Raw genomic sequence first — 25,159 nt, forward strand, 5'->3', positions numbered from 1 at the left:
TATTTAAAAAAAAATATATGCACACAAGTCAAATTTTGCAAGATTCTTCACCTTTAAGGAAAAGTTCAGTTATCACTTGGTGGTTAAGATGGTAAACTGTGAAGTTGAATTTTCTGGGTCTCAGTGCTACTCCTACTATTTACTGCTGTGGGGCCTTAAACAAGTCATGTACCATCTCTCAATCTTGTTTTCTTATATGGAAACCACAGTAGTAGCTCTTTCATAAGGGTTCGAGAGCATTAAATGTAGCACGATCAACTTGTCCCACTTTATCCTGGATTCTTCCAGATTTAGCACTGAAAGTCTCACATCCTGTGAAACCCCTCAGTCCTGGACACACTGGGATGGTTGGTCACCCTAGTAAATGACATAACTCACATAAGCATTTAGCCCAATGCAGGGCGTTCATCCAGGTTCCATCACCATCAGCTGTTACCGTTGGTCTTTTCCCTAATTAACCAAACCGGCAGGATTGCTGTTCCGGGGGTCAGGAGTTCAGACCTCTGTTTCCCACTCTGTCCTCATCCTATTTTTATGTCTTCCTGGGCAACCCTTCAGCTTCCCTAGGCCTCAGTTTGCTCATCCATCAAACAAGGGAGATGAACCTAAGAGTCGCTGAGAATTCTTTCTGCTAAAACCTATGAAATTTATTCAGGCACTCTTGTCCCCGTGCCTGGTAAGGTGGCCTTAAACATAGATAGCACTAGGTATGTATTTGCCTGCTTGAAGTGCTGATGAGCAAAACCCAAATATGTTCTAGCAACACAGAATGCCCTAGGAGGACTCTGAACTGGTAACTTTATTTGTACCTTGATGGCGACATTTAACTACAGCTGGGACTTATTTGGTGCATAGAAAATCTTGACCTAGTCATGGGGGAAAAAAATCACAAGATAATTCATGTCTTCATATTTTCCTGAGGTTAAGAGTTGGCCTTGGGAATGACTGTCCCATCAAGAAATGGAGGTTGTTCCCCAGAAAGCCTTTCCCTTGAAGAGTTGAAAAGGGTTGCTGCTTCTCTTACGCAAGTGGAATCCAGGTTTTAACCCCTCTTTGTAGGACCCACCCAACATGAAGATTTCAAATCAACCCAGGTTTCCCAGAAGGAAAAGACTAGAGCCCCTCAAATTTTTAAGTCCACGAGGACATAAATTCCAGGTTATCAACCTTACCTTACTTGTGTGCTCTAGTATAATACTGGACGCACAGACCACGCTCAATAATAGCTCTGCTTTACCCTTGTCATTTCCAGGCACTTCACTATGTGAGGCCTCTGTACACACACTCTTGAGTTGCCTGCAGTAGGCTCTTTTGACAAGGACTGTTTTATTTTGGCTCAAATAAGGGGGGATGCCAAGAAGGGAATTTCCCAGACTTTGGGACATGAGCCTTCTTCAGATTATTTGATAACTGTCTGTTTGCCTCTGTGGGTGAGGGGCACGCCAAGGAATACAGGTGGTGACCAGAAGCTGAAAAAGACGAGAAAAGAGATTCTTCTCACAGGGCTTCCAGGAGGAAACCAATCCTGCCGATATCTTGACTTTAACTCAGTGAAACTGATTTTGGACTTCTGACCTCCAGAACTATAAAATAATAAATTTCTGTTGTTTTAAGTCACAAAGTTTTTTTGTAATTTGTTACAGCAGCAATAGGAAACTAATACAGCTGGTGAGATAGGGAACCTAAGCATGGCCATGTCCTAATCAAGACACTTCTCTTCCCAGCCATGCTCCCTTGTTAGGGTTGAGAAAAGTGGGAGAAAACAAACAAACAAACATGGACGCCTTTTTCAGTGTGACTGTTTTAAGAATTAGGTTGTCCAGTATTTCAGACCTAACACCTAGAACAGAACTTGAAACATGGTAGGTGCCCAAGAAACATTTACATCCTCAAAAAGCTAAACAGAGAGTTACAATATGACCTAGTAATTCCACTCCTAGGTATATGCCCCAAAGACTTGAATGCAGCGACTCAAACAGAGAATTATACACTAAATTCTCAGAGAATTATACACTAAATTCTCAAACAAGGAATTATACACTAAACATTCATTACAGCACTATTCACAATAGCCACAAGGTAGAAACAACCCAAGTGTCCATCAACAGATGAGTGGATAAAAAATGTGGTGTATCAATATAATGGAATATATTCAGTCATAAAAAGGAATAAAATTCTAATACATATTACAACATGGATGAACCCTGAAAAGATTGTTAACTGAAATAAACCAGATGAAAAAGGACAAATACAGTATGATTCCACTTATATGAAATATCTAGAAGAGACAAATTCATAAAAACAGAAACTAGGTTAGAGGTCACCAGGGGGTGTGGGAGGGGAAGATGTGGGAGTTATTACTTAATGGCAACAGAGATTCTAATTCGGGTGTTCAAAATAGATGGTAGTGATGGTTACACAACATTGTGTGTTTACTTGATGCCACTGAATTATACTTAAAAATGTTAATAGAGCAAGTCGTACGTTACATATTTTTTACCACAATGAATGAACACATTTCAGTCAGGTCAATTGAGTCAGACCAGGTAGCTCAGGGGAAAAGAGATGCCCTCAGGGGTCATTCAACATCAACTCCCATTGAAGACCATGGGTCCTGACCCCAAGAGGGTCTATCTTGAGGTATCCCAGCTATTTCCAGACCCAAGAGCCACAGGGATGAGTCAGTGAGGGCAAGAGGGTGGCCAGATAAAAACACTAGACACACTTGATAAAAATTTGTCAACTAAACTCCATATAATATGGGAAGGTTATTAATGACAGTCCCCACTGTGTCTCATATTTTACACAATGTGCCATGGCTTGGATTAATTTAATTCCTCTTTTTAATTTCAAGTAAATGGGAGCTGACTTTAGGAGGCTATGAGAACCCTTCTTGCTGCCCCAGTGTCTGACCTGAGTTGTCCAATGGTCCACAGACCACCTTTAATACTAATCACACATCTGCTCTGAAATTTGGCATGGAAATTAATCCAGTTTTCAAAAATTTGGAGCAACGAATTTTTTTTTTTTTAGTGAAGAAAAACTTTTTTTTCCTGTCACTAACAAGAGTCCTCAAGGGAAGAGAACATTGGGCCCAACATCCCAACTTCTTCCTAAGGAAAATGTGGGAAGGGCTCTTTGCTCCAAGCCATAGCATCTACGGTGAAGACATTCAGGTTTGGATTGACTTGTCACAAATCATATGTTTATAAAAGGAAGATTCCCCCCACCTTCTCTCTCTGAGTTGCAAAGATGAACATTTTTCTCTGTCCTCCTTAGTAAAGAGCTCATGCACTTGCTGTACCCCCAGTGCCTAAAATCTTGGCTGTATGAGTGAAACGAAAGAATGAAAAGGAGGGAGAAACAGGAAAGCCAAACCCCCAATTGCCTGGTCCCGGGTGGCTCTGGGGCTCTGGGTGAGTTTACAAACTGAGATCACCCTTCATTGTTTACACTAGTGGGGTTGGACTTTCTGTTACCTGCAGCTGAGAGCATCCTAGCTGATTTCATTAAAGCCAAATTTCCTTTCAGGTTACATGATCAGAACCAAGGCACCCTCAGTCTAGGAGAAGAGACCAGGCAGCTGTTGGTGACCCTCTCAGGGACCAAGAGCCTTGCACCACCAGCCCAGGAGATGTGGGAAGGGGACCTCGATGTGGAGAGAAGAGTCAAGGGTAAGCAGTTCCAGGGAGAGAAGAGTGGTGCCAAGGGCCCTTGCCCTCAGCCTCAGCCAGCAGCTCCCTTAATTTAGCTCCACCTGCCTGGTAAATGCAGAGTGCGGGCCACTAAAAGAAATTAGAGCGGCTGCAACTTCCAACCAGGAAAGACGTGTGTAGGTGGGAGGGGAGGAGGCGGGTAATTATGCAGGGAAAATGGTTTTCTTGATATTCATCTGGACATGTGGGTAGAGCAGCAGGAAAGAAGACAGGAAAGGGAGAATGTATTCATAGACAGTACGCGTTGTATCTCTTCAAAGGGGAATGGAGATAGCACTTCTCATGCTTATCTGTCCACGGAATCCTTTGGGGGGAGCATCTAGGACTCCATAGAACACCCCTGAAGGGACTCTTTTACATGGGACTTCATCCATGGGTTGACTAGAGGATTCCATGGGAATGATTGTGTCCGCTCTTTGTGTGTATGTGTGTGTGGCCCCCTAACCGGTTGGGCTAGGCACCATTTGCATTTCACATCTGGACCTCTCACGCTCTGGGAAAGGGGAAAGAAACTCACAAATAGCAGGGGAAGAGCCTGCAATGTGGCAGCAAGAGCCGACAGCGCTACCTGTCGCCCCATCTCTTTGCCCTTTAGCAAAGAGGTTTCCTATACCCTGCATACCCAGATGGCAAAGGGGTACCGCCAAACTCCAAGAAGCAGCTCTGTGGTTGTGCAGGTTGGACGCCAATAATTATCCAGCTGTAAGTAAGCTGAAAAAATAAAAAATTTTTTTTCTATTAAGTAAGCTGAACATTTCTTAGGGCTATTTCTGCATAATTATAAATATTTGAGGATATTAAACTCCCAGGTTATGCATTGAGGTTATTATTTGAGTGACGGTTGGCTACAGAGCTAGAAACGCAAACATCTTTTCATTCCTCCCTCCCGGAGCACTTAGAATATTTCATGGGATTAAAAAAAAAATAGTTTCAGTTGAAGAAAAAAGAAAACAACTGGAAGCTTAGTCTGTCACTAATATTTCTAAATAGCTCTAAATCAAAAAAAGGAATGTGACCACTTAATTGTGGTAGGCTTGTGATGCATTTTCTCTATGGGTTAAGAAAGCAATTACCACCATACAACCTACTTGTGCCTCAGTTGTGATAAAATGTTCTAATGCAGCTGACGTGTCAAGCAGTGGGCCTTTTAAAGCACTTAATGCTTCTGGAAGCTTCTCAACGTGTGGGGCTCCTTGGTGTGCAATGAGAGCCCACGACTGCCTCTAAGAACCCATTATGGTACAGTGGGTGCCTTACAGCAGGAGCCAGTGTCTGGGGCAGGACTGACCCAGGCCTCTGCTGCCCTGCCTCTGCCCAGTGTCCCAGACTCCCAACCTGACACCCTTAGTCACCCCATCCTGTCATCCAATCCACTGAAGCCTCACGCCTCTGCACCATCCACCATCTACCATCCTCCTGCCCTGGGAAATAAGAGTCACTTCCCATAGACAAGACCTTAGCCTCCTTCCATCTCCTGCTCTGGGAGCCGCTGGAGGCTGCCACTCATTCTCCAGACCCCCCAGAGCACCTGGAGACCCTGCTCCTGTGCCCTTGAACAAATGCCCCATGCCTTTGAGGCTCCTGCAGGCTGTTCTACCCTTCTTGTTCTTCCCAGTCCGTGCCCTGGGCCCTGGCTCACCCCTTCTCCCCTCAAAGACCTGCCCTCAACTGGGGTAACTTAGATGGGGTGTGAATGAACAATGAAGTCACAAGCTTTCTTGATACTCCTCCACTCTCTGCCACACGCAGGCTACATGTCCAGATCTGACCCCTGCAGTGTTGGCCACCCTGGGTTGCACTGCCTCGGCCACACGGGGAACCCCGTGTGTCCCTCACCCTCTGCCTCCGTAGAAGCCTCTGGTCCTTAGCCCCTAGGTTTTTTTTTTTTGTCCCCTCATTTCCAGCTGGGACCCCGTGACCAGCCCTCTGACCTCTCTCTTTGCTCTGAACCCCATCAACTCCATTCCTTACAGCCCATGCAGAACCCCCGGCGCTGCCACGGGAGGCGTCTCCTTGGGCAGGGGGCTGCTGCCCCGTGACCCTGTAAAGTCGACCCCGTGGGAATCCCAGCCCCACAGTGCTGGCCTCTGTCCCCAGGGTCACAGCGAAGATGTGTTAACGTGCAAAGTTCTTCAGGATAAATAACCAACACTTCGTCCTCTCACCTCCCTCCCGAGATGCGGGCGGCGGGCAGCGGCCTCTGAGACCCTCAGGAGAGCAGTCCCTCTTGCTCGACGGGCTCACAGTGGGCACAGCAGCGGCGTTTTCCCGTTACAAACCATCCAGCAGCGTTTAGGAAGCTAGCGGTCTCATACAAAAGGGACGAAGCGGGGAGCGACTGGGGAGATCGCACTCCCGACCCGATGTGTCCAGCCCCTTTCCAGCTCGCCGTCGCCAGGTGGTGCAGGGGGGGGCGAGAAGACCCAGGACGAGGGGACAAACAAAGCCAGGTGGACCGGGGCTGCGGCTCCAGCCAGAGTTCTCAGTTCTTGCCGGCAGCAGGTTGCCTCGTACGGACGGCGCGGGTCCCGGGCGCCCCCTGGAGGTTGTGAGGGCCACTCACGGCCCCTTCAGGTTGGGCGGGCCCGTGCGCCCCCTGGCGGTTATGCGAGCGGCGGAGACACGGCACAGACCGAGGAGAGGTAAGGAGTTGCATAGAATACCTCATAAAAATGGACGAAAGACAGGAAGAGAAACATCTGAGATGAAACACAAATGCCCAATTAAACGTAAAGCTAAGGTTTATATAGGCCCTGTGCAAGCCCTTACATGCATCAGCTCCTTTAAGACTCACAACAACGCAACTAGGGAGGAGCTGATTATCCCCATTCTACAGATGAGTAAACTGAGACAGACAGGCTAAGGGACCAGTTCAAGTCCATACAGCAAGTGGCAGGGCCAGGGTCTGACCTGAGCCGCCTGGCACCAGGGTCTATGGCCTTATTCACTACTAGATGGCTCTCAACATATGAAAAAATATACACCCTGGGTAAAAACCAAACTAGTGTAAATTAAAACCGACAATTCAATAAATTAATTTACTCAGCAAATATTTGTTATATGCCTTCTGTGAGCCAGACCCTGTTTGGGTGCAGAGGGACTGTGATAATATAGTATGGCAGGCGTGATAAATGCTATGGAGAAAAATAAAGAAGGTTAAGGAGGAAAGAGCAGGCTATTTTATATCAAATGGTCAGTCGACCTCTTTGAGAAGGTGACATTTGAGCAGAGCCCCAAGGAAAGTGAAGGGGAAATCTTTGTAGTGATCTGTGGGAAGAGCACTCCAGGCAGAGGGCTAAAAAGTCCCTGAGGCCAGTGTAAATGTGCTATTGCATCAATAGAAGGTGGGGGGCTCCTGTTCAGCCACTGATGCCCACTACCTGTGCCCAGGGCCATGCCAGGTGTACAGGGAAGATAGACCTACCCGATAAATATCAACTGGGGATGATGCCTGTCTTTGCCCTGGGAATTTGCTCAGCTCCTTGCAACTGGCCCCATGTGACAGCTGTCCCCCATGAATCCCAGTGCAGGATGGGAGGATCTGTGGGGAGCCAGGGAAATGGAAGGGAAAGCCCCCACCAGTTTTTGGGATAGAGGAGAAGCCTTGGTGGCACAGTGGTTAAAGTGCAGCTGCTAACCGAAAGTTAGGGATTTGAACTCACCAGCCACTCCGCAAGAGTAAGATGTGGCCGTCTGCTTCCATAAAGATCACAGCCTTGGAAACCCTATGGGGGCAGTTCTGACTATAGGGTTGCTAAGTCAGGATTGACTGGACAGCAATGGGTTTGGTTTTGGTTTTTGAGATGGAGGTAACTGACCCAGGCCTGTTAAATACATTGAGAGAGGTTTGATACTAGGTATTTTGATACTAGAGGGGTCATCTAACCCACACCTCAGACTCCAAGCCAACAGCTTGCACAGAGGCCTGAGGAAATCCCACATGAGAATGTTCCGTACTTACTGACGGGCAGATTCTGGCTGCCCTTGCTTTTGTGTTCCCTTCCCCACTCTCCATTCTTTCGCAACCTCACTAGATCCTGGAGGCACTGAAGTTGTCAGCAAACTTTCCTTTGGTGAGCTCCCTGTCTGTTGGCCTGGGTTGAGAGGATCAAGCCATGACTGTGATTTGCATGGCCTCTTTTCATCCAGAGACAGAACACCAGAGCAAGGTCAAAGGGAGGCCAGGTGGCCCCTAGGGAAGGAGAGCCCAATTCTTTTACAATTCTCTCTTTGCTGTGGCCAAAAGGCCATTCCCTCCCCACTAGTTCTCCAGGGTCTCATTGCCCACTCAGTCTTCTGAGTGTGCTTCCTGGGTCAGTCTCATCACATCCCTCTCAGATTAGGTGAGCCATTCACTAAAAGCTGATTATGCTTCACATGGTAAACTTCTACTCTGTTCTTTAGCACTGAAGAACTGTTGATTCTTGTGTCTACCTGGGCTGTTTTTAGTCCTGTGCAGACCATCTTAAGAAAGGACGAGCTTGTTTTCAGATGAGCATGAGCTGGAACAGACCTGCAACAGAAAGAAGCTGGGAGTAGGGGCCACTATGGGCTTCTCCATCTCTTTCCCAGGTCCAGATAGTCTCTCTCTGAGCTTGCCCTCTTCTCTCTCTGAACCAATAGCCCCTTCCTTCCTCTTCACTCTGAATATCCTTTCCTTGTCACCTAGCTTCTGTTTACTTGTGAGTTTTTGTCTCTTGTCTAAAAATGACTGCCATCAACCTTCATGCCCTGAATATCTCCTGGTCGCTCTCTTTCCTCCTTTCGATGTCTGCCTCAGCTGCTAACTGCCTCATCACCTAAGTTTTTCACTCACATTCCCAAGTCAACTCATCTGTTTTATGCAAGGGCTTATCATTTAGTTCTGGATTGGCTACCTTGGGCCATGGTCTCCTGGTGGTCCCATCAGCTGGGGCCGAGGAGAGAGGGCACTAATGTGGCTGCCACAAGGATGTCCCTTTAGCAGGTGCTGTGGTGATTGATGTAGGCACCATGATTAACCTGTCTGCTGTAATCCTAGATTCACTATTTTTTCTGTTTATTCATTCTCTAGTTTCATGGGTTGACCTTAGTTATTGTTGCCTAGAACTCATTTGTTGCTGTTGTTAGGTGCTGTAGAGTCAATTCTGACTCTCAGTGACCCTATGTGACAGAATATGACTGCCCCATAGGGTTTTCTTGGCTGTAATCTTTATGGAAGAAGATTTCCAGGTCTTTATCCTGCGGAGCTACTAGATGGGTTTGAACCACTGACCTTAGGTTAGCAGCTGAGCTCTTAACTTTTGCAACTCCAGGCTCCTTAGAGCTCAGATAAAGGTCCTTAAATTTTTCTCAGGAACCCAGCCTGGTTCTCTGTGGAGGCTCCCACCAAGATGCCTGGCAGGGAGAGCATTATTCATAGTTAAGCAAACAGTAAGCCATTTCCTCCTCCCTCTTTAGTCTCACCTTTCATAAAAAGTGGCGGGGGTGGGGGGGCAGTCATACTTAATAAACATCATCCCTTAGATTAGATCAGCAGTCTCTGAATATTACATTTCTTCCAGAAGCAGTATCTCTCCTGCCCTCACAGAAGAACATGTGGTCAAGAGGAAATTGAATAAAGTCCTTTAATCAGCCACAGTAGTATCTGAATCATTTAATTTAGAATCTGACAACCATAAATTACTTTATCTTTCAGGCCAATTTTAGTCGACCAGGAGAGCTGGTCCAGTCAGCTTCATGCTTAATAAATAACCCCCCTTGCCTGATTATGGCAAGTTTGGGGAAGTGGTTTTCCTAATGCTTTTCAAAAGAAACTAAAAAAAAAAAAAAACCTCCCATCCTGTGTGTGCCTGACATGAGTTCTTGGCCATGCTGCCTTCCCACATCTCTGTGGCTGTCGAGTGAACCCTCAGGGTGGAGATAGCTGGGACACAAGCAGGGAACTATCACCTCTGTAGCTGGTGCTCTTTTCTTCTTGGCTCCTTAAGGCCAGGAAAAGTCAAACCAAATTAGATGCCAGATATACACTGTCTTGTGGCCCACTCTCTGCTGCCCCAGAATTTTCTACACCTACTGAAACCCTTTCACTGGGAGAAATGAAAGAGGAGCTTCAGATTCAAAATAACACTCACATGACAGTCCTGATGTGGCCTCTACCAGAGTCATGTTAAATCATTTGTGAAGCCCCAGTAAAGGGCAAAACACAAGACCCCGCCTTCAAAACCAGTCCAATGTCCCTGTGATGTCCCTGTAAGTACGCCCCTGGCAGACATCTTCTGCAACTGCCAGGCAAATGGGCTGCGCTGAGAAAAACCCATGGGGCTTCAGCCTCTCCCTACTGCAAATGGCAGCCATGTCTCCGCATGAGCAGGTGCTTGTAGGCCGACTTGCCCATTGCTACACCTATTCCAAGGAAACAGAATGGCAGGAAGGTGGCTGGGAAGGGCTGAGGGAAAAGGCAGGGCCCCGTAGAGGCACATCGCATTTTTGAAGGTGCAGTACCCATAAGTAAGTGGCATTAAGAAAGGAAGAACCTGGCATGGGCCAATGCATACAGGAAATTGTAGACTTTTCATGAAATCCAGTTTTTTTTAGAGTTTCTGTCTTGGTCAGGATATGTTGACGCTAGATCAGAAACCCATCAACAGCCAAATTTACAAAGGGGCAGGTGTCTCTGTAGGTGACCAGATATGAAAGCCCTGTCAGGCCTCCTGGGAACTGTCCAGTCACAGGCAGCATCTCCTTGGCACTGGACCTGGCCTATTAACTTGGTTTCCCGGCTCTTTAACCCCTCTCTGCAGACCAGTCTTGGTTCTTGCTCTTCCCAAAAGTTGAGCTGACACAAACCAGGCTCTGGGTTCACTAATCCTGGTCATGACACTTGACCCAGCAGTTCAAGAGCAACTAATGCTCAAGGAGATCCCCTTTGGGCCCCGTCATGGATTGAATTGTATCCCCCAAAAAATATGTGTCAACTTGGTTAGGCCATGATTCCCAGTATTGTGTGGTTTTCCTCCATTTTGTGATTATAATTTTATGTTGAGAGGATTAGGCTGTGATTGTAACACCATCCTTAGTCAGCTCACCAACCTGATCCAAGGTAAAGGGAGTTTCCCTGGAGTGTGGCCTGCACTACCTTTTATCTCTCAAAAGATAAAAGGGAAGCAAGCACAGAGTTGGGGACCTGATACCACCAAGAAAGCAGCACCAGGAGCAGAGCACTTCCTTTGGACTGGGGGTCCCTGCGCCTGAGAAGCTCCTTGACCATGGGAAGATTGAGAACAAGAACCTTCTTCCAGAGCCGACAGAGAGAGAAAGCCTTCTCCTGGAGCTGACGCCTTGAATTTGGACTTTTAGCCTACTTTACTGTGAGGAAATAAATTTCTCTTTGTTAAAGCCATCCACTTGTGGTATTTCTGTTATAGCAGCACTAGATGACTAAGACAGGCCCCTTTGTGGGAGTCTCCACTGGGCAGAAGTACCTGGATAGCTCAAGTCTTGGGTAGTCATAGGGCCACCATCCTATAGGCATTTGTCAGGAGCCCCACCCAGAACTTTCTCAGAGGGGCCCTAAACAGCAACTGCCCCTATCAAAGAATGGAAGTGGTGATGGAGGTTTTGGGCAGGACTGCTGAAGCCCCTCAACCACCCATTGGCACCACCACTGCCTATACCCCACCCCAACCCCAGGCCTGACTTTTCCAATTGAACCTTAACTCCACCACTTACTCTTGTGCACCCGTGAGCCCCTTCCTTAATTTCTGATCTCTAGATGTGGAACAGAGGTAAAAAGATTCCTTTTCTCCCAGAGGTGTTGCTAAAATTAAATGAGATAACATTTAAAAAGCATAAAGTATTTTGGGAATAATGAAGGATTAAACTTTGACCTAGATACAATTGGAAATCATAGAAAATATAAATGAGTATAGACTGCAGATATGATTTTGTTCTGGAAAGGTAAATATGTTTAAATCAACATAATTATAAAGTACATTTTATTAAAGAAAAAATAAATAAATGAGATAATATATGTGTAACCCTACAAACATGAGGTAAAATATAACTAAAAAGCAATTTATCTTTGTCTAACTTTGTCCTTTAAATTTACTCTATGGGGCTACATTTTTCCTTGCCCTTGGGTAAAATTTAAAAGGTAAATGCCCTTATGACCCTTCTTCACCTCTTGGCCCAGCAGTAACTTTCAGCTTCTTTTAGCTGATGTCTTTTTGGTCCTCCAGGAGGCTTTCTTGGTCAGGCTCTAAAATGACCCCCTGCCAGCTCTCTTATGTCAGCAACAACCTCTTGTCCATTGCAAACACTCACTCATCCTCTGCCCTGACAATCTCTGGGCGTGCAGGCAGGTCCCAGCGCAGCTATTCTCCTTCCTGCACCGTGAGGCCATCTGGCCAGCCTGTCTCCTGCCATTTAGATTTCTCTGGCATGTTCACGTCAGTTCCAAAGGGTGTGTATGGAGCATTCGGAGTGGTTCCACTGAAATCCCTTTGCCTAAGCTTGAGGTGAGGGGCAGGCACCCTTCCCTCTCACCCTGAGAAGAAATTCACAGCACAAACTCCCCCGATATACCCACAGAATCCAGGCCATTGCATATGCCCACTAAATGGCAGCCACCTGGGCTTCTGATCCTGCCTCCCAGTGCCCACTGTGCCTTGCCTGTCCCTGTCCTAAGCAGTCCTAAGTTTCAAGTTCAGTCCCAAGTCCCTGTGACACAGAGAAATGCCAAATGAGAATTCCACTTCAAGCCCATCTCACCCAAATGTGCCTTTTTGACCTTTGCCAACTATGTTCAGGGAGAAGAAGCCCCCTCACCCCTATATTACAAAGATGGGTTGAGCTGGTGAGAAGAAGGGTGGCCAGGCCAGCCATGGAAACATGGTATAGCAGTGTCTCAAGCAGACATCAAACAACTCCCACACCGGCTTTCCTGTTGGAAATTTGGTCCCTTTAAGGACTTATCCTTGATTATGAGGCTCAGGGTGACAAAAGGGGTCCCAGGAGTTCCAGGCCTAGAGGCAGAATGAAAACCACACCCCAGGAGACAGGAGAGGAGGAGTCTAGCGTAAGGAAGGCAATGAGTGAGGTGGGAGAGGGAGGACCCTGAAGTCAAGAGTAATCTTAAGGAGAAGCCCAGGGCCCAAGGGTCAGTCTTGGGGAAGGGTCTGGGTCCTGTTTCTCAGAGTGGTCCAGGAGGAGACAGAAGGTCTGGGCAGACGAGGTAGCGCATAGGAACATCAATGCCAGCAAGCCTATTTCAGAGGATTAAATGGCAGGAGATAAATTTAAATATGAGTAATGGGGGCACGAAGGGGAAGTGAAGAGAAATAGAATATCTTAGCAACACAAGGAAATGAGAAGAAAATGACTTTGCAGTGAAATGTCAAACTTCTGTGCCTGGAGGAGATATAATCTGGTCATTGCAGGCTCAGGGGAGAGGGGCAGTCTGTTGTTATTTCAAGCAAATTTTAATTCACTTTAATTTAATAGCGTATGGCCAAATACCTTTGTAGCAATGTCAGGGGGCAGGACTGGGAGTCAGAGAGTACCACCCCTGTTTAACTGGGGTGTTTCTTGTTTGTTATTATGTTTTACAAGGAGAAGGTATGATAATCGTCATTCATTTGTCCATCGGTTCCTTTAGGGAGTGAATGTAAAGCCTGAGGATTAAGAAGAGATAAGCCACAGCCACCACCACCATCCTCACCACCACCCACCGCCCCAGAGATCCTGGTCTGTTGAAGAGAGCGACAAGTGAACAGAAAGTTACAATGTAGGGCCATTACCCTGGACCTAACACTTGTTGATGCTCAATATAAGTTTGTGGAATGAGGGCATGATTGAAAGGGAGGTTCTAGGAAGGCACCAGAAAGGTGTAAACCTCAAGCTGGGTCTTGAAGGATGAATAAGAGTTCACCAGGTAGGCAAGTAAGTCAAGAGCAGTCCAGGTAGAAGGGACCATATGTGACAAAGTACAAGGAACCCCATGTGACAAGGCAGAAGGCACCACATGTATCAAGGTGGTGCTGATTACAATTATGGAGATGGGGGAGATTGTCCAGGGAGAGAGGACAGAATGAGAAGAAAAGGGTAAGGAGGAGTCCCAGGATTGTGGACCCCAATGAGGAATAACACATACTCAGAAGGGCATACTCTGAAGACTCTCCAGTCTACCTAAATCTTGCCTTTGCTGAAATCTCTACTCCAACCCAGATGCCAACTCATCCTTCAAGGCTCAATTCAGGCCTCACTTCCTCCAGAAAGATTTTCTGCCCTTCTCTGGCTGGGGTGGGTGCCCCTTCGCCCATGCAATTCTCCCAGGGCACCCTGTGCCACCCATCCTGTCACTGCCCACTCCCATGCCCATATTGAATTCGCTTGTCTGTATGCCTGCCCATCTCCTAATTGAAGCTGTGATGCCTGACTCCAAAAATGCCTCAGCCACTGGTGGCTCACTGGACTCTGGCCAGGTCATCCTGTCAATTGGACCCCACCTCAAGAAGGGACAAGGTCCATCTGGAGAAGAGGCTCTAGAAGCTTAGGTCTAAATCAAGCATTGCTAGGGGAGTCTGGCAGAGAAAGGTGTTTTGGTCCATACCACATCAAACTTTTGTGTTCTTTAGAGAAACTTTGGAAGTGCCCTGGGTGAGAACCCTTATTGAGTTCCCAGTACTCTGGTTGGAAGGGATGGATAGTTAAGGCTGTTGGCCTGGGCAACAAGGCCAGAGAAGCCTGGCCCCAGGGCAGAGAGGCCAGAATGGTTGGAGAAGCCTGAGGGGAGTGGCAGGGGTGCTGAGGCCGGACTCAGGCCAAAGACCAGCAGGACAAGGGCTGGATAAGCAAGACACCTGCCAGGTAGCACTACTGGTGGAACACGCTGCCCCAAGGGAAATGACTTACAACCAGAATGCTCCTTGGAAGCAAGGATGGTGAGACTACGTCTTACACACTTTGGACATGTTGTCAGGAGGGACTGTTCCCTGGAGAAGGACCTCATGTTTGGTAAAGTACGGGGTCAGTGAAAAAGAAGATGATCCTCATTGAGATGGATTGACACAATGGCTGCAACAACTGGCTCAAACATAACAACTATTGTGGGGGTGGCACAGGACTGGGCAGTGTTTCGTTCTGTGGTACATAAGGTCGCTACGAGTCGGAGTTGACTCGATGGCACCTAACAACTAACAACAACATCCCTCACTATTTCTCTGCTCTTCTTCCCTATCTTGTCCTTTGCTCATTTTGTCCACTTTTCTGTCTCCAAGCAAAGTCCTTGTTTAGCTGCAAGATGCCCTCCATTTTCATCTTGGAAGGCCTGGTGGGGTCAATCCCCCACACATGACCAACCATGACCCAGGATCATTGGACATCCTTGTCTCAGGGAACAGAAGTGTTTGGGATAAGCCTTCCTTGGGTAGACATTTTTCATGACTCCAAACCCATGAAGAGAGTAGGATAAAACAGGCCAGGCTGCAAGGTCAGAGCAAAGATGGGATGCTGGAGTGCTCCCTCACTGACAAACAATAAGACTTGATAAACAAAGGGGGCAAGTGACTGGGCTGAGGAGGGTCTCTCTGGGAGAGCCAGGTGACTTAACCTAAAGAAAGGTCTCCTGGCCATTGTTAATTGCAGGGACCACACATTGCCTTCCAGGTGATACCACTTGGCTCTAGCCTGAATTACCACAGCTGGGAACAAGTGTCTGCAGAGCCCTTCAGCTTGGCCCAGGATGACAGGAGGACACCAGGGAGGCTCTGTGAGAAAATCCAGGGTAGCAGGGCTCAGAGAGCTTGGGCTGCAAAGGAGTTCAGTGAACCTTCCTTGGACTGAAAAACATTGTTGGGGCTTATGGAGGCTCCAAGAAAAGTGGCATGACCTGAATGTGGTTGGCAGGGTCAGTAATGGTCAGTAAAGACTAAACCTTATCAGATCTCACCACAGGGTTCTGTGACAAGACCCTAGATGCTCACGACTCAATGTGTGGGTCTTGAGGGCTGAGTGTCCAGGTTTTTTTTTCCTTTTCCAACTGTCCTCCCCGGCCCCATATTTCTAAGTAAGGAATTTCCACTAGGCTGAACTAGTGAGAAACTATGGTACATCCATACAATGGAATACTACTTAACAATAAATGAATGAACTATTGATACACACAACAACTTGGATGGAGTTTGAGGGCATTACGCTGACTGAAAAAAGCCAGTTTCAAAAGGTCACCTGCTGTACGATTCCACTTATATAACATTCTAGAAATGACAAAAGTATAGAGATAGAGAACAGATCAGGGGTTAGAGAAGGGGGGTGCAGGGAGGGTGTGATTATAAAGGAGGTGTGATTATAAAGGAGTAGCACAGGGGAGTTCCTTTGTGGTGATGAAACAGTTTTGTATCTTGAATGTGGTGGTAGTTATACAATTCTATGCATGCAATAAAGTATTATAGAATTACACACAAAGTCATACCAAAAAAAAAAAAAAAACACCAGTATATGCAAAAACAAGTGAAATCCGAATAAGGTCTATGTTGTGTTGTTGTTAGGTGCCATCCTGTTGGTTCCGACTCATAGTTACCCTGTGCACAACAGAACAAAATATTGCCCAGTCCTGCACCGTCCTCACAATTGTTGCTATGCTTGAGCCCATTGTTGCAGCCACTGTGTGAATCCATCTCATTGAGGGTCTTCCTCTTTTTCACTGACCCTCTATTTTACCAAGCATGATGTCCTTCTCCAGGGACCAATCCCTCCTGACAACATGTCCAAAGTAGGGAAGACATGGTCTCGCCATCCTTGCTTCTGAGGAGCATTCTGGCTGCCCTTCTTCCAAGACAGACTTTGTTCTTTTGGCAGTTCGTGGTATATTCAATTTTCTTCACCAACACCACAATTCAAAGCCATCAATTCTTCTCTGGTCTTCCTTATTTATTGTCCAGTTTTCACATGCATGTGAGGCAATTGAAAACACCATGGCTTGGGTCAGGCACACATTAGTCCTCAAGGTGGCATCTTTCCTTTTCAACAATTGAAAGAGGTCTTTTGCAGCCATTGTTCAACATTTTTGATCAACGATTTGGGGAAGTTGGGGTAGCCCAGATAGGCCATTGCATTTAGGTGTCCTTTTGAACCTTTTGCCTCGAAAAAAACCTGGTTCCTAAAAGCCACTTTTGGGTCAAACAATGGTCCAGATAAACTAGTAAGACCGTTTTTTTTGTTTGTTTGCTTTTGGCATTGTGCTCTTTAAAGAATTCAGTCAGTTTTGGGCAACAGAGTCCAAGGATCAGATTGGGAGCTATGTTTAGGATAAATCAGTCATTATTTTAATTATTTCTCAAGACAAAGCCTATGAAAATCCTTCCTGGTCACAAATTTGTTTATCAGTTCTGTTTCCACCCTTTTCTCCATGACAATGCTGATAAGAATTGGTATAAGAATTTTTTAAGTTCTTCTCTAGAACATTTCTGATACTCTAGTCAAAATGTTACCCCAATTTGCAAATCATACATTCAGTAAACTTCAATATATTTCTGTTATTGGCTTAATATGATTTTTGTTTTAATAATATATAAAGAACTCCTACAACTCAGCAACAAGACAAATAAACCAATTAAAAAATGGACAAAGGACTTAAATAGATTAAAAATATATATATATTTCTCCAAAAAAAGATATACAAATTGTCAATAAGCACATGAAAAGAGGCTTAATATCATTAGTCACTAGGGAAATATAAATCAAAACCACAATGAGATACTACTTCACACCCAATAGGATGCCTTTTACCAGAAAATAACAAGTGTTGTTCAGAATGTGGAGAAACTGGAAACCTCATGTGATGTTGGTGGGAATATAAAATGGTGCTGCCTGTGGAAAATAGTTTGGTGGTTCCTTAAAAAGTTAAACATAGAACAGCCATGTTGTTGAGTTGATTCCAACTCACAGTGACCCTATAGGTCAAAGTAGAACTGTCCCATAGGGTTTCTTAGGCAGAAATTTTTATAGGAGCAGATCACCAGGTCTTTTCTCCCATGGAGTGGCTGGCGGGTTTGAACCACCCACCTTTCAGTTAGCAGTGGAGTGCTTAATTATTGTGCCATTAGGGCTCCTTAGAATTACCACATGACCGAGCAATTCCACTCCTAGGTAGGTATATACCCAAAAGACTTGGAAGCAGGAATGCAAACAGAGACAGGTACACCAATATTTACTGCAGCACTATTCACAATAGCCAAAAAGCGGAAACAACCCAAGTGTCCATCAATAGATGGATAGATAAACAAAATGTGTTATAGCCTTACAATGAAATATTATTCAGCCATAAAGAGAAATGAAGTTCCGATACATGCTATGTATGACATGGATGAACCTAAAAAAACACTATGCTAAGGGAAATAAGTCAGATACAAAAGGACAAATATTGTATGATCCCACTTATATAAAACATCTAGAATAGGCAAATGCACAGAGACAAAAGATTACGTTGTGTTTACCAGCAGTTGAGAGGAGTGGGGGATGGGGAGCTATTGCTTATGGGGTACTGAGTTTCTGTGTGAGATAATGAAAAACTTTTGGATATAGTAGTGATAGTTGCACAATACGGTGAATGTTATTAATGTCACTGAATTGTACACTTAAAAATGGTTAAAATGGAAAATTTTATGTTAGATACATTTTACCACAAATTGAAAAAAAAAAAAAAGACTCAGGAGAAAATAAAACAATGCTGGCTTTGGAGACAGTAGATTACAATTCAAATGGTCCTCTTTTTAAAACTCTGTTTTAAAAACCTAGATTACAGATGACATCAGCCATGTTCCCACCAGAGGAGAAAGCTAAGTGGGTGAACCCTACCCACAGATACCTGGAGGCCTTTTTCTGACTCAGTGATAGGACACAGAACTCCTGGGTGCGGTGAGTCCCCAATATCCTTACCTAAACTCCCTAGTTTGGCTTAAGCTGCTTCTGGTTGGTTCCTGTCACCTGCAACTAGAGTCTTGACTAAACTCCTCTCCAGCCTCCTTATTTCCCCATCATGATAACTGAATTCTTTACTTTCAGAAACAGGTTACAAACTTTTTAAAGCCAATTTCTTTTTAAATAAACAAATTACTTATAAACAAAGAAACAAAGATCACTTCAAACATTTGGCTACCTCTGCCCTCACCACCAAGTCTGGTCAGAGCCTCTTTTCTCCACAGCCATAGGGGGGATCTGTGGCCCCAAACCCTAGTGCCCTAGACTGGCCTCTCATTTCTCCGATGGGTAAAAGTACTAGGAACAAGTCACTCATGGGAAAGCCTGGATAATGGACAAGGAGGCTCTGAGCCTGAGTTTGTCAGAGATATACTAGGAAAATGAGATATGGTTTAAGGAAATAAAAGGTTGCAAATGCACCCAAAGGAACCTGCTCCCTCTACTGGGAGACAGCCACTTCTGAAGATAATCATCCCCAAGCTAAAGATGGCAGGGCTATATGAGGAATGGGTCTTGAGTTACTGAGTCACCCCAGAGGAGTCTCCTCCATCCAGGATGCTTGGATTGAACAGGGACAAACTGGCTTCGCTGAAAATCCCTAAAATTTTAAGACCTTACCAGTTCCAGGTGATTTCTCCTGAGTTCTTATGATTGAAATCTAGGTCTCTTAGTTGATATCATTGGTGAGACCCTCCAGACCTCTAGCCCTACCTGCCTGCATTGACAAAACACAGCAAAAGCCTTTAGGGGAGGGAGGTGTCCCTGTGACCTTTGTGGGCCAGACCAGGCTTGCCTGAAGCAGAAGGAACCTAAATCTGGAGAATGAGACTCACTCAGGGATTTTGGCACAGGCAGGGTCCTCTACCAAGGCATGCACCCCCGTTATGCTCTGACATGCTAGTGTGCAGAGAATGGGTTCTGGCAAGGTACTGCTTTGATGCTCTAGGTTTGTTGCATGGCCTAGAGTGGCCAGAGCTCACAGCCTGGTCTCTTCTGGCTGCATTCAGTCTATTCCACCTCCCCAAATACACTATTCAAGTAACATTACTTTGCAGAGCAAAGTTACAGAGCACTATTTTATAGAACCTGACTGGAAACATCTCCCCCAGCCCAACTGATGGACGTCCTGGTTACCAGGCACTTGTTTGCTTTAAAGACAGAACACTCCTCAGGATTCTATACATTCACTTGTGGCCCACAGGATACTGACGACCACAGCTGTGGTGTCTTCTGGAGCCATGGAGGGCCTGCTGACTGCCACAAAAATGTCTTTCTAGTCAATTCTGGAGCAGGTGTGTGGTGTTCTGCTAGTGTTGTCTCTGTGCTTGAGACAAGACCCAGGTCTTTTTGGCTTTTCTTGAAAGATCCTGGTATGCAGTGCTATGGTTTTTATACTAAAGACCCGATATACTTCAGGGAGGGAAAAAGACCCAGCCAAAGAATTTTCTGCCCTGGTTGATGAGTATGTCCACGGAAGCAGCAGTCAAGAAATCAACTGATGGGTTACATTGGGCAAATCTGCTGCAAAGGACCTCTTTGGAGTTTTATAAAGCAAAGATGTCACTTTGATGACTAAGATGGACCTAACCCAAGCCATGATGTTTTTAACTGCCTTGTATGCATCCAAAAGCTGGGCAATGGAAAAGGAAGGCAGAAGAAGTGATGCATTCGAATTGTGGTGTTGGCAAAGAATGCTGACTATACCATTGACTGTAAGAAGAAAGAACAAGTCAGCTTAGAAGGAATACAGCCAGAATGTTCCTTAGAAGCGAAGATGGTGAGACTGAGACTTTGGCTTGCTTTTTTTTAAATCATGCTTTAGGTGAAAATTTACAGAGCAAATTAGCTTCTCATTAAACAGTTAATAACTAAATAGTTTTGTGACATTGGTTGCCAACCTTGTGATATGTCAGCACTCTCCCCTTCTCCAGCGGGGTTCCCCTTTTCCATTTGTCCATTTTTCCTGTCCCTTCTTGCCTTCTTGCCTTCGCTTGCGGGCTGGTATGCCCATCAGACTCGTATACGTGATTGAACTATGAAGCACGTTTCTCACATGTGTTATTGTTGGCCTTATATACCTGTCTCATCTTTGGCTAAAGGGTGAACCTCAGGAAACGGCGTATCATTGTACCATTTTGCATTCCCACCAGCAGTGCATTAAGAGTTCCAATCTCCCTGCAACTTCTCTTAACATTTGTTATTTTCTGTTTTTTTGATTCATGCCAGCAAAGTTGGAGTGAGATGGTATCTCATTGGAGTTTTGATCTGCATTTTTCTAATGGCTAGTGATCCCAAGCATTTCCTCATGTGTCTGTCAACTGCCTGAAAGTTGTCTTTGGTGAAGTGTCTGTTCATATTCTTTGCCCATTTTTTAAATTGGATTATTTGTCTTTTTGTTGTGGAGGTGTTGGATTTTCCTATAGATTTTAGAGATCAGACCTTTGTCACATATGTCACAGCCAAAATTTTTTCCCCCAGTCTGTACGTTCTCCTTTGATGAAGTCTTTTGATGACCATATGTGTTTAATTTTTAGAAGATCCCATTTATCTATGAGAGACCAAGGAGCAATAGGGAATGTTGTGATGTATAGCCAACCTAAAGAAGTCCCTATCTTTACCCTCCCAAACGATATAAGGAACTTAGAACATTTTACATCAGCCCCTCCCCTGATTTCTTTCCACTGTTGACCTGTATTTTAGTTTTCACTTTCTTAAAAAATCCACAAGACATGATTGTGATTGTTTTATACAACTTTTACTTAGATTGACGCATACCTTTATTGCTCTCTGTGCTTAACGTTCCTTCAGCTATACCTGACCTTCCATGTGGAATCATTTTCCTTCTGTCTAAAGGAATCCAACTTTAATGAGGCCCTGTTGATGGTATTCTGATTGTTTTTCCAAAAATGCCTTTATTTTATCCTTACTCTTGAAGATATTATTCCAACTGTCTTCTGGCTTCTGATGTTGTGAGTTCCTCTTCCTGCTTTTAAGATCTCTGGCATTCTATAGTTTTACTATGGTGAATCTAAGTATACATTTCTTTTTATTTATCTGTTTGGGATGATGGTATTCCAGAATCTGTAAGAAAGTATTTTTCATCTGCTCTGAAAATTCTCAGCCTTATCTTTTTTCCTCTTCTTCTGGAATTCAGATTAGATATGTTATAGCATTAGGTATGTATGTTATAGCTTTATATATTATAGTTTTTCATTTGTAAAAGTTCTATTTGGTTCTTATTCAATTCCGTTCAATAATATTTTTTAGACTCTTGCTCTTTATTCATATTTTCAACCTCTCCTTTAGTTTTTTAAAATAAAATTTGAAACATATGAGACATAGTGAAGGAGCACTGGTGGCACAGTGATTAACTGAAAGGTTGGTGGTTCAAATCCAATAGCCACTCCAAGGGAAAAAGATGTGGGAGTCTACTTCTGTAAAGATTACAGCTTTGGAAGCCTTATGTGGTGGTTCTACTCTGTCCTATAGGGTCGCTATGAGTTAGAATCGACTTGATGGCAATAGGTTTTTTTTTTTTAATTAGGCATATTATTTTAAATTCTGTATCTGTATCCCTTGTATCTGAGCTGTTATTAATCTGATGGTGCTATTTTTTTCCTACTGTCTTTTATGGTACCTTGTTTTTTACGTGTTTTGTGACTGTAAGCTCATATCTTTCGTGATTTTTTTGAGGAAATCCTTTGAAGCCTGGCCTGAAAGTAGTTTTCTCCAGATACGATTTGTATTTGCTTCTGCCAAATGCCTGGAAACACTGTTAACCTGGGACCAATTTAAACTAAATTCTCAGCTTGCAGCTTTTAAGGCCACCTAGGGACTGTGACGAAAACCCTGGTGGCATAGTGGTTAAGAGCTACAGCTGCTAAATGAGAGGTCCAAAAAAAAAAAACCAAATCTAGTGCCGTTGAGTCGATTCCAACTCATTGCGATGTCAGCAATTCTAATTCACCCGGCACTCCTTGGAAACTCTACGGGCCAGTTCTACTCCGTCCTATAGGGTCACTCTGAGTTAGAATCCACTTGACAGCAGCGGGTTTGGTTTGGCTAGGGACCGTGAATTCAGGCTGCAAATCCACATGAGGCCCAACTTGTGGTTACAAATCCTCGGGAAGGGATTTTCTCTTTCTTCTACTTGTTGCCCTGGTAGCGTAGTGGTTAAATGCTACAGCTGTTAACCAAAAGGTCAACAGTTTGAATCCACCAGGTGCTCCTTGGAAACTCTATGGGGCAGTTCTGCTCTGTCCTATAGGGTCTCTAGGAGTTGGAATTGACTCAACGGCAATGGGTTTATAGGTTCCACTCACTGCCAGGTTTTGAACCAGGCAATTTACCTTGTGGTCCCCACCAGGAAGATTTTAATTTTTACCCTTGGAGTCCCAAGCTTTACTGGAGATGGAGGGGTCTCCAATTAGATCCCCTACTTTGGGTGGGTCCTGGGTTTTATCACCTGGCCCCTGTGCTTAGAGGCTTTGGAAAACAAAACTCAAATCTACCTAAGTTATTGTCTTAGTCATCTAGTGCTACTATACCAGAAATACCACAGGTGAATGGCTTTAACAAAGGGAAATTTATTTTCTCACAGTCTAGTAGGCTAAAAGTCCAAATTCAGGGCATCAGCTCCAGAGGAAGGCTTTCTCCTTCTGTCGGCTCTGGAGCAAGGTCTTTCTCATCAATCTTCCCCTGGACTAGGAGCTTCTCTGCACAGAACCCCAGGTCCAAAGGACACACACTCTGCTCCTGGCACTGCTTTCTTGGTAGTATGAGGTCCCCCCTCTCCGCTAGGTTCCCTTTCCTTTTTATCTCTTGAGAGATTTAAAAAAAAAAAAAAAAAGCTGGTGCTGGCCACATCCCAGGGAAACTCCCTCTACATTGGATCAAAGATGCGACCTGGGTAAGGGTGGTGTTAGAATCCCACCCTAATCCTCTTTAACACAAACTTACAATCACAAAATGGAGGACAACCACACAACACTGGCAATCATGGCCTAACCAGGTTGACGCATATTTTGGGGGGACCACAATTCAATCCATTAGTTTTCAATTTTGCTTAGTTTTTGGTCTCTGTGCATTCCTTACCAATTTTCCAGCTCATCGGTGCACTTTTCAAGATATTTTAAAATGTTTTATACAGCATTAAAGTTGCTTGGCCACACTGCTAGGAACGGAAATGCATTTGTGAGTTCCTTGGAGAAAACTTATGGAAGTGTGAGAGGGTATCTGGCTCTGCTTAAACACCTTCCAACTTCCTCAGCTCCTTCTAGAGCACAGCATCTTACTGTTGTGTTCCTTCACTTTGTGAGACGCTCTGCACCCCCAAAGCTTGTTTTCCAAGACATTCACTTTCGACCTATAGAAACGAAATTCAGACTGCTCCCCTTACCCTCAGCTACTTGCTCTCCAGTTCTTTCCCTTGCACAGGAAGGCATTGGGATAACTTATACAATTCTCCCCTTCTCCTGGGTGCTGTCAATATTTGAGTACTTCTCTTTCTCATATTCATCCTGGAGGTGGAGGTGGGACCCTGCATTCCCCACTAGGGCCTGCTTTTCTGCGGACTCCCCCCTTTTCTTTCCCATCATATTCTCTTTATATAGCCTGGTAAGGAGGGGTGGTGTTGAGGCAATAGTTGACAGTAGTAGGGCAAGATCAGCACCCCACTCCCCTTTGTAAGACCTGAGGAGATGCCTAGCCCCAAATGTTTTTGTCTCTCTTTAGAATGTGAGAGAACTTAATCCTCAGCTTTGAGTTCTAGTTACAATTCGGGGACAAGAGGAAAAGTCCCTCTTAGTTGATCCCTTTATAGCAATAATATCCCTTCAAAGAAATAAAAAGTGACTCCACTGCTGCTACTCAATGGCTTCCACGAAAGTAAAACCAACACTCCTTATCGTGGCCTCCAAAGCCCTGCTCAATCAAACCCTGGCCTACCTGTCCTACTCTACTCCGCTCACTCTTCCCTCCCTTTACTAGATACAGTGGACTGCTATTTCTGAAACACATCAAGCTCTTTCCACTTCTGGGCTTTGACACCGTCTGTTCGATCAGCCTGGAATGCTCCATGTCCTGCGATTGTTTCCTTAAGTTTCAACTCCAATGTCACTGCCTCAGAGTGACCGTCCCCCCAGCACCCTAAAGTTGCCCCACTCCATTCATTGTCTTATTCCTATGGCGAAGTCAGTACCTGCAATTATCTTGTTGATATGTTTACGTCTTTACTGTCTGCCTCAACCACGGGAATGTACGGGGCCCGAGAGCAGGAACTTTCCCGCCGTCTACCGCTGTATCCCGCCGCCAGCACCGTGCTCCCAGTACGGAGGCGGCGCTCAGTGACTATCTGTGGAATGAATAACATAAGAATACTCAACTCACACTCTCCACAGCACTCGGCCCTCACGGTGGTCCCCACAAGGCGGCCAAGAGAGAGCCGCGTCGTCCTCCAAAGCCGCCTCTTGCGGGACCAACGCGCA

At 45.2% G+C, this 25,159-nt stretch overlaps 1 long non-coding RNA gene across 1 annotated transcript; it reads right to left on the bottom strand.

Moving 5' to 3' along the window:
• Positions 1-27: 27 nt before the first annotated feature.
• On the bottom strand, positions 28-25,135 carry LOC126064978 (uncharacterized). The gene is made up of 4 exons (XR_007514698.1): positions 25,062-25,135; positions 7,379-8,229; positions 5,882-6,415; positions 28-4,427 (listed from the first exon to the last, which is right to left on the bottom strand). It is a non-coding gene; the product is annotated as an uncharacterized LOC126064978 (long non-coding RNA).
• Positions 25,136-25,159: the final 24 nt, after the last annotated feature.

This window comes from Elephas maximus, chromosome 21, assembly GCF_024166365.1.
Source record: "Elephas maximus indicus isolate mEleMax1 chromosome 21, mEleMax1 primary haplotype, whole genome shotgun sequence".
In the NCBI taxonomy this organism is placed as follows: domain Eukaryota; kingdom Metazoa; phylum Chordata; class Mammalia; order Proboscidea; family Elephantidae; genus Elephas; species Elephas maximus.